This window comes from Oncorhynchus masou, chromosome 18, assembly GCF_036934945.1.
Source record: "Oncorhynchus masou masou isolate Uvic2021 chromosome 18, UVic_Omas_1.1, whole genome shotgun sequence".
NCBI classification, from domain to species: domain Eukaryota; kingdom Metazoa; phylum Chordata; class Actinopteri; order Salmoniformes; family Salmonidae; genus Oncorhynchus; species Oncorhynchus masou.
In genome coordinates, this window is record NC_088229.1 from 50,374,755 (window position 1) to 50,387,849 (window position 13,095).

Consider the following 13,095-nt stretch of genomic DNA (forward strand, 5'->3'; position numbering starts at 1 on the left):
ACAAAACGTTGATTATTTCTGTGAAATACGGAACTGTTCGGCAGCCCTAAGTCTAAATATTCTTGTTACATTGCACAACCTTCAATGTATGTCATTATTACGTAAAATTCTGGCAAATTAGTTCGCAATGAGCCAGGCAGCCCAAACTGTTGCATATACCCTGACTCTGCGTGCAATGAACGCAAGAGAAATGACACAATTTCACCTGGTTAATATTTCCTGCTAAACTGGATCAGTAGTTATAACTAGTGATTATGATTGATTGTTTTTTATAAGATAAGTTTAATGCTAGCTAGCAATTTACCTTGGCTTCTACTACATTCGCGTAACAGGCAGGCTACTCATGTAGCGCAATGGTTAGAGCGTTGGACTAGTTAACTGTGCGGTTGCAAGATTGAAACCCCTGAGCTGACAAGGTGAAAATCTGTGGTTCTGCCCCTGAACAAGGCAGTTAACCCACAGTTGCTAGGCAGTCATTGAAAATAAGAACGTGTTCTTAACTGACTTGCCTAGTTAAATAAAAGGTATACAATTAAAAAAAAAAAAAAATTTAATCGGAAATTGGCGACCAAAAATACCGATTTCCGATTGTTATGAAAACATGAAATCGGCCCTAATTAATCGGCCATTCCGATTAATCAGTCGACCTCTAATCATAACTGTCCACGATTGGTAGTTCCATAGGGCAGCGCACAATTGGCCCAGCGTTGCTAGGGTTTGGCCGGGGTAGGCCGTCATTGTAAATAACAATTTGTTCTTAACTAACTTGCCTAGTTAAATAAAGAAAAATTAAATATAAAAACATTTTGAATGCGTCAACAAAAAAGGTCCAGCCCATCTGGCATTTGCCAGAATTGCTAGAAGGCCAATCCGCCCCTGAGCACTGTTGCTGCCAGACCACATTTATCTAGACTTGGCTATCTGCAAATCTAGGAGAGGCGGTTTTGTATTATCCTAAAGCAATGTGCTAGTGGTCAACATCTGGAGTCAATTAGATTTTTTTTTTTTTTTTTTACAGTTGCAAACCGTCATGTTGTCCAGCTGAGGTGCTAGAGCGTCGCCGGGCACAATCACTGGCTGGTCTAAATATTTTGGAAGGGGTAACTATCGGAATTTTGGAAGCCCTTGCACAGCACTTTTATTGTAAAATATATTTGGGGTCAAATACTAACAGTTTGAACATGTGGATCATCCAAGCGGGCGCCCCCGGGACTTCGCTAATCGCTTTTTCCAGGACACGAGTTTCGACAGGCCGCTGACCCGACTGCAAAATATCTATGTAAATCTCCCTAACTTCGTTCCATTCATTTCGATTTAACAAGCTAGCATGTTTGTGTTAGCCTAGTGGCTAGCTAGCTACCGCTACTGGGCCTTTTTGGCTAGGCCAGAACAGGAGTGAACTAACGTGAGCGGTCTAATGGTACTATAAGAATTAACGTTATCTACCTACCCATGTCATGCTAGCTAACTACTTGTCTTGGTTTTCAAACGTTCGTGGTGTTTTGGCTTAGCTAGCTAGTAATGTTGCTAACTGGCCAATGTTAGCTAGCTGCTAAATATTAGCTTTCTAGCTAGCTATTGTTTTGTACTATTGCGATTCAATTTGTAGCCTTGGTTTTATACGTGTTCTATACAGAATGTGTATATTGTCGTTGAAATAACGTTAACTTTGCATACGTTATCTAGCCGGCTGTAAGACGTTAGCTCACTGCCTGATTTTGTCATTTGTGATTAAACGTCACTGCCAAAGATGTCACTTAAAAAAAAAAAATCAATGACTGTTCATTAGCTAGGTAGCTGTAACTAACGTTAGACTGTGTGAACAAGTCCACTGATGCTACAGCAAGCTGGTCATGTTTTTAGAAGTATTACATTTCTTTGTAAGCTCAAACTTGTGCAACAACCAAAATATTACTAGTTATCTAAATAAGTGGTCAGCGAGCATACAATTAGTCTTATATGCATTTATTTCGATATGGAAAGATAGCGCATTGCGTATTTACAATGCACCGAGTCTCGTCTTTAGCCAACCAGCTAGCTTGCATTGCCCAACATGGTCTCAGCTATTCGTATGATTTGCGTCGAGGTAAAGTTGGTTTTCTATTCACACATTCGGAAATTCATCAGACATTCATCAAAAGCCATTTAAAATTAATAACTAATTAATTGATTGTCACAGAAACATACAAGTAGATATGGTTTATTCTATAAAAGTCTAGCATACTTTTACAACTTTTGTTTTGAGTAAAAATTCCAGTTTGATTTGATGGAAGGCGTGTGGTCAAAAGTTCTAACGAGTCTGTTATACCCTTTTTAGAAGGGGGCTGGCATAAAATTCTGCATCTTCAGTCATATTAAATTAGATTACAGGAAAAAACTACGGGATGAAGGGGTCAGGCCTGACAAACAAAGAAGACAGGTGGATGGATCAAGAGGACCAAGATGGACTTTCCACAGTGGAGATAAGGAAAACTAAGAGTGAACCATAACACACTACCTTTCAAAAGTTTGGGCTCACTTAGAAATGTCCTTGTTTTTGAAAGAAAAGCATTGTTTTTGTCCATTAAAATAACATACAATTGTTTGGAAATACAGTGTAGACATTGTTAATGTTGTAAATGACTATTGTAGCTGGTAACGGCTGATTTTTAATGGTAATTGTTAATGTTGTAAATGACTATTGTAGCTGGTAACGGCTGATTTTTAATGGTAGGCGTACAGAGGCCCATTTTTCAGCAACCATCACTCCTGTGTTCCAATGGCACGTTGAGGTAGCTAATCCAAGTTTATTGTTTTAAAAGGCTAATTGATCATTAGAAAACCTGTTTGCAATTATGTTAGCACAGCTGAAAACTGTTGTTCTGATTTAAAGAAGCAATAAAACTGTCCTTTTAAATTAGTTGAGTATCTGGAGCATCAGCATTCATCGGTTCGATTACAGGCTCAAACTGTCCAGAAACAAAGGACTTTCTTCTGAAACTCGTCAGTCTATTCTTGTTCTGAGAAATTAAATTGCCAAGAAACTGAAGATCTTGTACAACGCTGTGTAGTACGTCCTTCATAGAACAGCGCAAACTGTCTCTAACCAGAATAGAAGGAGGAGTGGGAGGTCCCGGTGCAAGAGGACAAGTACATCAGTGTCTAGTTTGAGAAACAGACGCCCCACAAGTCCTCAACTGGCAGCTTCATTAAATAGTACCCGCAAAACACCAGTCTCAACGTCAACAGTGAAGAGGCGACCTTCCACTCCTCCTTCTATTCTGGTTAGAGCCACAGAGCTGTTCTGTGAAGGATGTAGTACACAGCGTTGTACGAGGTCTTCAGTTTCTTCGCAATTTCTCACATGGAATAGTCATCATTTCTCAGAACAAGAATAGACTGATGAGTTTCTGAAGAAAGTTCTTTGTTTCTGGCCACCATGAGCCTGTAATCAAACCCACAAATGCTGATGCTCAAGATATTCAACTAGTCTAAAGAAGGCCGGTTTTATTGCTTCTTTTATCAGAACAACAGTTTTCAGCTGTGCTAACATAATTGCAAAAGGGGCTTTCTAAACTTGGATTAGCTACCACAACGTGCCATTGGAACACAGGAGTGATGGTTGCTGATAATGGGCCTCTGTATGCCTATGTGGATATTCCATAAAAAACTTCAGTTTCCAGCTACAGTAGTCATTTACAACATTAACAATGTCTACATTGTATTTTTGATACATTTTAATGGACTGAAAAAATTGCTTTTCTTTTAAAAACCAGGATGTTTCTAAGTGACCCCAAACGTTAGAGTAGTAGTGTACCTATATACTGTGTGTGTGTGTGTAATATATATAAATTAGCATGGTATTCCAAGATACCAAAGGGTGGATAACAAAAAAAGCACTAATTTAAGAAGTGGACAGTACGTGCTTTGTTTTTGGGCTAAACGTATACATTATGACTGCTTCTGAACTGTATGTGAACCCCTCTGTAATCTACTGGCCCTAACCATTTAAAAATTAGGACTTCAACCAGTCTGTCTGTCCATATGCTATTTGCTCTCTTTCTCAAACTGCTAGCACAAAGCCTATGTGAAAATTATTTTTCACAAAAGATCATGAAAAAAATATCAACTGACCCAAATCACCTTTACATAATTCAGCAGGGAGGTGTGCAACTACCACACATTATACCAGTGGAGAAACTACATCACCTACTTTCAGTTGAAGTCGGAGGTTTACATACACCTTAACCAAATACATTTAAACTCAGTTTTTCACAATTCCTGACATTTAATCCCATTTAAAATTCCCTGTTTTAGGTCAGTTAGGATTACCACTTCATTTTAAGAATGTAACATGTCAGAGTAATAGTAGAGAGAATGATTTATGTATTTCAGCTTTTATTTATTTCATCACATTCCCAGTGGGTCAGAAGTTTACATACAATCAATTAGTATTTGGTAGCATTGCCTTTAAATTGTTTAACTTGGGTCAAGCGTTTTGGGTAGCCTTCCACAAGCTTCCCACATAAGTAGGGTGAATTTTGGCCCATTCCTCCTGACAGAGCTGGTGTAACTGAGTCAGGTTTGTAGGCCTCCTTGCTTGCACATGCTTTTCAGTTCTGCCCACACATTTTCTATGGGATTGAGGTTAGGGCTTTGTGATGGCCACTCCAATACCTCGACTTTGTCCTTAAGCCATTTTGCCACAACTTGGTAAGTATGCTTGGGGTCATTGTCCATTTGGAAGACCCATTTGCAACCAAGCTTTAACTTCATGATTAATGTCTTGGCATGTTGCTTCAATATATCCAAATCATTTTCCTCCCCCATGAAGCCATCTATATTGTGAAGTGCACCAGTCCCTCCTGCAGCAAAGCACCCTCACAACATGATGCTGCCACCCCTGTGCTTCATGTTTGGGATGGTGTTCTTCGGCTTGCAGGCCTCCCCCTTTTTCCTACAACCATAACGATGGTCATTATGGGCAAACGGTTCTATTTTTGTTTCATCAGACCAGAGGACATTTCTCCAAAAAGTCAGATCTTTGTCCCCATGTGTAGTTGCAAACCATAGTCTGGCTTTTTTTATGGTGGTTTTTGGAGCAGTGGCTTCTTCCTTGCTGAGCGGCCTTTCAGGTTATGTCGATTATAGGACTGGTTTTTACTGTGGATATAGATACATTTTGTATCTGTTTCCTCCAGCATCTTCACAAGGTCCTTTGCTGCTGTTCTGGGATTGTTTTGCACTTTTCGCACCAAAGTACGTTCATCTCTAGGAGACAGAACACGTCTCTTTCCTGAGCGGTATGATGGCTGCGTGGTCCCATGGTGTTTATACTTGCGTACTATTGTTTGTACAGATGAACGTGGTACCTTCAGGTGTTTGGAAATTGCACCCAAGGATGATCCAGACTTGTGGAGGTTTACAATTTATTTTCTGAAGTCTAGGCTGATTTCTTTTGATTTACCCATGGTGTCAAGCAAAGAGGCACTGAGTTTGAAGGTAGGCCTTGAAATACATCCACTGGTACACTTCCAATTCACTCAAATTATGTCAGTTAGCCTATCAGAAGCTTCTATAGCCATGACAACATTTTCGAGAATTTTCCACGCTGTTTAAAGGCACAGTCAACTTAGTGTATGTAAACGTCTGACCAACTGGAATTGTGATACAGTGAAATAATTTGTCTGTAAACAATTGTTGGAAAAATGACTTGTGTCATGCTCAAAATAGATGTCGTAACCGACTTGCCAGAACTATAGTTTCTTAACAAGAAATTTGTGTAGTGGTTGAAAAACACGTTTTAATGACTCCAACCTAAGTGTATGTAAACTTCCAATGTCAACTGTAGGTATTACCATATCCCTTTCAATTTACATTCCTTGCAGAAAGAACTATTTGCAAACCTTTTTAAAATGTCCAGAAAGACGGTGGTCTTAGATGGGTATTTATACTTTAAAATACATATTTTATGTGGATGAAAGAATTCTGCCAGTGTCTTAATGTCCTAGTTTCATATTTTATTTCTTTACCTCCCAACTCTATATGAGGACCATGGGGATCAGATTTACCATGCTACCCATTGATCATCGTATAACAGACACTGCTCAAAAGGAGTTGTTTGCGATATCTACACTCAGTTGCCACTTTATTAGGTTCACCACCCTATTCAAAAAAATGAATTGCTCCTACATACACCAAGTCCCATGGTCTTGGCTTGCTAGACACTGAAGCATGCAGAGAAGTATTCAGGTATATTTTTACTGTTTGTTTGAACTTTAGAATGTGTAAAATGACAACACCGTCTGTGATGGTCTTTTGTAACTCAAAAGCTCCAAAACTTGTACTGACTGTAATAAACTCCAACTGGACTTAAAAACTTGAACAGTCTATCTCCTTTTCCTAGTTTCATCAACAGTTTTGAATTCACGCTGTTCCAGATGCAAAGGGGGTTGTACCTAATAAAGTGACCACTATCAATAGACCTTCCAGAATGTGTTCTGGGAATTCCCGGGGTATTAAACATTTGGCTGTAAGCGTTGAACAGTTTAATTTATTACCTCAGGAGATGGTACCATTTGCTTGTATGGGGATGACAAAGAAGGACTTCAACAAAGCCAAAATAGAAAATGATTGGAAGGGTTCTCTTTGCTGTTAAATTAGATACTTATAAGTAAATGACTGTTGTGCCTTGAAACTACTTTAGAATGTGGAACTGTATGCACAAAAAAATGCAAACATTGATTTCAAATCAAATTTTATTTGTCACATGCACTGAATACAGCAGTGTTTACTTATAAGCCCTTAACCAACGATGCAGTTTTAAGAAAATACCTAAAAAAATCTAAATTAAGAAAAAAGTAAGAGATAAGAAGAACATAATTAAAGAGCAACAGGTTGCAAATAGTCTGGGTAGCCATTTGATTAGCTGTCCATGAGTCTTATGGCTTGGGGGTAGAAGATGTTTAGAAGCCTCTTGGACCTAGACTTGGCGTTCCTGTACCGCTTGCTGTGCGGTAGCAGAGAGAACAGTCTATGACTAGGGTGGCTGGAGTCTTTGATAATTTTTAGGGCTTTCCTCTGACACCACCTGGTATATTGGTCCTGGATTGCAGGAAGCTTGGCCCCGGTGATGTACTGGGCCGTACGCACTACCCTCTGTAGTGCCTTGCGGTCGGAGGCCGAGCAGTTGCCATACCAGGCATTGACGCAACCTGTCGGGATGCTCTTGATGGTGCAGCTGTAAAATATTTTGAGGATCTGAGGACCCATGCCAAATCTTTTCAGTCTCCTGAGGGGGAATAGATTTTGTCATGCCCTCTTCATGACTGTCTTGGTGTGCTTGGACCATGTTAGTTTGTTGATGTGGATGCCACGGAACTTCAAGCTCTCAACCTACTCCACTACAGCCCCGTTGATGAGAATGGGGTCGTGCTCGTCCTCCTTTTTCCTGTAGTCCACAATCATCTCCATCTCCTTTAACACCTGGGGGTGGCCCATCAGGAAGTCTAGGATCCAGTTGCAGAGGGAGCTGTTTAATAACATGGTCCTTAGCTTAGTGATGAGCTTTGAGGGCGCTGTGGTGTTGAACGCTGAGCTGAAGTCAATGAATAGCATTCTCACATAGGTGTTCCTTTTGTCCAGGTGGGAAAGGGCAGTGTGGAGTGCTGGTGTGGTATGCAAATTGGAGTGGGTCTAGGGTAGAGGTCGACCGATTATGATTTTTCAACGCCAATACCGATTATTGGTGTACCAAAAAAAGCCGATACCGATTAATCGGCTGACTTTACTTAAACATTTTTTTTATTTGTAATAATTACAATTATAACAATACTGAATGAACAGTTATTTTAACTTAATATAATACATAAATAAAAATCAATTTAGCCTCAAATAATTAAACATGTTCATTTTGGTTTAAATAATGCAAAAACAAAGTGTTGGAGAAGAAAAGTAAAAGTGCAATATGTGCCATGTAAAAAAGCTAACGTTTAAGTTCCTTGCTCAGAACATGAGAACATATGAAAGTTGGTGGTTCCTTTTAACATGAGACTTCAATATTCCAAGGTAAGAAGTTTCTAGGTTGTAGTTAATATAGTATTTATAGGACTATTTCTCTCTATACCTTTTGTATTTCATATACCTTTGACTATTGGATGTTCTTATAGGCACTTTAGTATTGCCAGTGTAGCTTCCGTCCCTCTCCTTGCCCCTACCTGGGCTCAAACCAGGAACACATCGACAAAAGCCACCCTCGAAGCATCGTTACCCATGCAGAGCAAGGGGAACAACTACTTCAGGTCTCAGAGCGAGTGATGATTGAAATGCTATTAGCGCGCACCCCACTAACTAGCGGTTACACCTGCTTAATCTCGGGAGTTGATAGGCTTGAAGTCATAAACAGCGCAATGCTTGAAGCACAGGGAAGAGCTGCTGGCAAAACGCACGAAAGTGCTGTTTGAATGAATGCTTACAAGCCTGCTGCTGCCTACCACCGATCAGTCAGACTGCTCTATCAAATATAACATAATAACACACAGAAATACGAGCCTTTGGTCATTAATATGGTCGAATCCGGAAACTATCATTTCGAAAACAAAACATTTATTCTTTCAGTGAGATACGGAACCGTTCGGTATTTTATCTAACGGGTGGCATCCCTAAGTCTAAATATTCCTGTTACATTGTACAACCTTCAATGTTATGTCATAATTACGTAAAATTTAGGCGGCCCAAACTGTTGCATATACCCTGACTCTCCGTGCAATGAATGCAAGAGAAGTGACACAATTTCACCTGGTTAATATTGCCTGCTAACCTGGATTTCCTTTAGCTAAATATGCAGGTTTAAAAATATATACTTCTGTGTATTGATTTTAAGAAAGGCATTGGTGCTTATGGTTAGGTACAGTCGTGCAACGATTGTGCTTTTTTCGCAAATGAGATTTTGTTAAATCATCCCCCTGTGTTGCATTGATCGTAAGATACGTTTAATGCTAGCTAGCAACTTACCTTTTGCTTCTTACTGCATTTGCGTAACAGGCAGGCTCCTCGTGGAGTGCAATGAAAGGCTGCCTACCACCGCTCAGTGGATGAAAGGTGGTGGTAGGCAGCCTGCAGTGAAAGGTGGTTAGAGCATTGGACTAGTTAACTGTAAGGTTGCAAGATTGAATCCCAGAGATGACAAGGTAAAAATCTGTCGTTCTGCCCCTGAACAAGTCAGTTAACCCACTGTTCCTAGGCCTTCCCGTCATTGAAAATAAGAATGTGTTCTTAACTGACTTGCCAAGTTAAATAAAGGTGTAACAAAAATAATAAAATTGTCCAAAAATGCAGCTTCCCGATTGTTATGAAAACTTGAAATTGGCCCTAATTAATCGGCCATTCCGATTAATCGGTCAACCTCTAGTCTAGGGTTTCTGGGATAATGGTGCTTGTGAGCCATGACCAGCCTTTCAAAGCATTTCATGACCACAAGATGTGAGTGCTATGGGTCGGTAGTCATTTAGGCAGGTTATCGTCGTGATCTTGGGCACAGGGACTATGGTGGTCTGCTTGAAACATGTTGGTATTACAGACTCAGACATGGAGAGGTTGAACATGTCAGTGAAGACACTTGCCAGTTGGTCAGCGCATGCTCAGAGTACACGTCCTGGTAATCCGTCTGGCCCAGCGGCCTTGTGAATGTTGACCTGTTTTAATGATCTTACTCACATCGGTTGCGTAGAGCGTGATCACACAGTCATCCAGAACAGTTGATGCTCTCATGTATGTTTCAGTGTTACTTGCCTCAAAGCGAGCATTGAAGTTATTTAGCTCATCTGGTAGGCTTGTGTCACTAGGCAGCTCTTGTTTGTTTCCCTTTGTAGTCTGTAATAGTTTGCAAATGCCCTGCCACATCCGGAACTGGTGTTGTACGATTCGATCTTAGTCCTGTATTGACGCTTTGCCTGTTTGATGGTCCGTCAGAGGGCATAGTGGGATTTATTATAAGCTTCCGGGTTAGAGTCCCAATCATTGAAGGAGGCAGCTCCTCCCTTTAGCTCACTGTGAATGTTGCCAGTAATCCATGGCTTCTGGTTGGGGTATGTACGTACAGTCACTGTGGGGACGACGTCCTCGATGGACTTATTGATGAAGCCAGTGACCGATGTGGTGTACTCCTCAATGCCATCGGAAGAATCTCGGAACATATTCCAGTCTGTGCTAGCAAAACAAATGGTTTGAATGACCCCCAGGTTAGTCAAGGTCAATCCCAATTGAATGTGGAGCAGAGCAGTACCAGGCAGTTCATATTCTACACAGGGAAGGAGGAGAGGGAAATTCTGGAGGAGCCATCTCAAAGTGAGCAGAGGGTACCAGCGCTGGTGGTGCCTGGAGAGGCCAGACTCAACCGTACAGTGGAGACACTATCCACTACCAAACCTGCAGTAGAGTATATGAGGTGAACAGGAGAGCAGCAAAGTTGGGATCTGAGATCAGTATGGAGTATGGAGAAGGTGACCTGGACTTTGAGCAGAACGACGCTGAGCTTGTTGATTTCCTACTTCAGAATTCTGACGAAGTGGAGTCAGAGGTTGTTGAATGCTCTGACCCGATTTGGCATACAATTTAGGATTGTAAACATTGTACAACTTCATATAGAACAAATTGCACTTGAAATTAACATTTCTTTAAAGTTATTGCAAATAAATGCATAGTTTCCCTTTTTTCTGCTACAATCACATAATTATTAATTGCAATATTTGAGATTTTATGTATTTCTATCAAATTAAGACCGGCATTTCTACTCAAAGCAAACGTTGTAAAAGTATACTAGACATAAAATAAATCACACTTAGTTTGATGATTGTCAGTCAGTGAAAACGTTATTCATTTATATGGCTTTAAATGGCATTTTATAGATATTATGTTTTTCTATCAGGTCAACTGGAATTTTTACTCAAACCAGTTTGTAAAAGTATGCTTGACATTTATAGAATAAATCATACCTAGTTTGATTTTTCTGTCATAATCAGTGAAAACGTTGCTGATTTATATAGCTTTAAATGGCATTTCATGTATTTCTATCAAATCAGAACTGGAATATTTACTCAAAGCAAGGGTTGTAAGAGTATACTCGACATTTATAGAATAAATCATACCTAGTTTGATGTTTCTGTGATAAACGGTGAATTAGTTATTGATTTTTTGATTTGCAAATGGCTTTTGGCGAATGTCTGTTGAATGTCCAAATGTGTGAATATAAAACCAACTTTACCTCGGTCCTTATGTTGTGGACCTCTGTTTCCAGAGAAAATAAATAATGGATCCGGTGGACTAATAATATACAATTTCTTTAATAATGTACAATTTCTTGCTCCATATCTGCGCTTTTGAGATGTTGATGACGAGTTTGACCGAGAAAGGTGCAATTGCGGCTTCCAATTCGGGGCATAACTGCATCTGCAGGAACCCCTCTTTATACTTCTATTGGTCCATTTTCAAGTTAGGACTGGCTGGGGAGCTTGGCTCCAGTAGAGTAGGTGGCACTAGTGCACAATAGCGTTGGATGCCAGCTGCCGATAAACCCCACAGAAGAAGGGATGGGGCAACAATGAGAGCTAGCTAGCCGTGCTCCGGTAGACCATGTCCTTCACCCTGCCTGTCGGGCACTGTGTTCCCTCTGTTCTGTTAACGACGGCGAGTGCAGGACAGCTAGTCCTAATGAGGACTGGTACACAGCAGGCGGGAGTTACATCGAGATTTAGCTAACTAGCAAGCATACGGTGTCGCTAACTACTACACAGTGTCAGCCTCATGCCTGCTGCGCAAGCGGGTGTCGGGGACAACCAGTCAACAGTGTCCTTCGGCATTGCCTGTCGGGCACGGTTTTCTCCAGTACGCGGGAGGCGGGGGTGACACTGTGTGCTAGCACAAGGTGTCATCAACTAGTTAGTTAGCTAGCACATGATGGTGCCCCAGCCCCCTGCCTACTGTGCTAGCGGGGGCAACCGGTACTAGACAGTGTCCTTTGCCTCTGCCTGTCGGGCATTGTTTTCCCGCAGTTCTGTTAATGACGGTGAGGGTAGGCGGGAGCGAAGGACAGTGTCTACTAGGGCTGTAACAGTACATGTATTTGTCCTGAACCATTCGGTACGGGACCTCTGTTTGGTGCTGTGGTGGAAATTCTAATCAATAATGAGAAGAGACAAGGTCAATCACCAATCAGGATATTACTTTTATTCAAAACGTATTAATAAGGAAAGCATAGAGCAATTGCTTCTATAATGATGAGGCTGGTTGGCTCAACACTTCCAAGTGTTGTGGCGAGTAGCTCTGACATACAAAGAATACAAATATATTTTATAAAAAAGATACGTCTTTTTATTCTTTATGACAAACAACAGATGTATGGAATGGGTCACAAGGTGAAACTTGATATATGAGAAAGGAGTATCCCCCAGCCAGATAGCATTTGCTATGAAGACTGTTCTTATAGTTTAGTCTGGCCCCTAAGACGAGGCTCCGATCTCGTTCCTGGTACTTCATAGCACAGAAACACCAATTAATTCTATGGCATAAATCAATTGTCAACTCCAGATACTCCCATCTCAAGTAAAACCCCTTCTTGACCACATGACTGGACAATCTCACTGAGGGGAGTGAGCCTCTAGGTCATACACTACCCCAGGATAGGTGCAACATCAGAGATGACATACAATGGTTCCAGACGACCCCACACATTTTTTTGTCAGATCTTATCTCCCCCCAAGGCCAAAGGAGGGATTGACTGACGCACAGACATTGTGGAGACAAGTAATTGGTTCCCCATTAATCACGCCACCCCTTCACATGGTTTACAATAGGTAAAGACCCATTCACATATGAAGACAATGTTCCCTCCTGTCGTCTTCTCTTTCTGATATTCTGCATAGCACCAGAGACATGTGAAAGACAAGCCTGACTTCTCCCCTCTCTGGGCCCAGTTGACTTGAGGCCCAGCTGAAGGAGGAAGTGTAACTGCCAACATTGGAGTCTGAAGGTATACATTCTAATAACAAGCATATTATATAAACATATTATGCAGATAAGACATCTTAATTATCTATGTTCCCTAACTAATTCTGATTCACA

The 13,095-nt window shown here is 40.8% G+C and overlaps 1 protein-coding gene across 4 annotated transcripts in view; it reads left to right on the plus strand.

Moving 5' to 3' along the window:
* The first annotated feature begins 1,035 nt into the window (after nucleotides 1-1,035).
* LOC135504744 (ceramide synthase-like) overlaps nucleotides 1,036-13,095 on the plus strand; it is a 45,180-nt gene continuing 33,120 nt past the window's right edge. Inside the window, exon 1 of one of the 4 annotated variants that reach the window (XM_064923579.1) lies at nucleotides 1,036-1,100. The gene's annotated coding sequence lies outside the window, so the exon portion shown is untranslated. The other 3 variants (XM_064923576.1, XM_064923582.1, XM_064923581.1) reach the window with 3 other exon arrangements.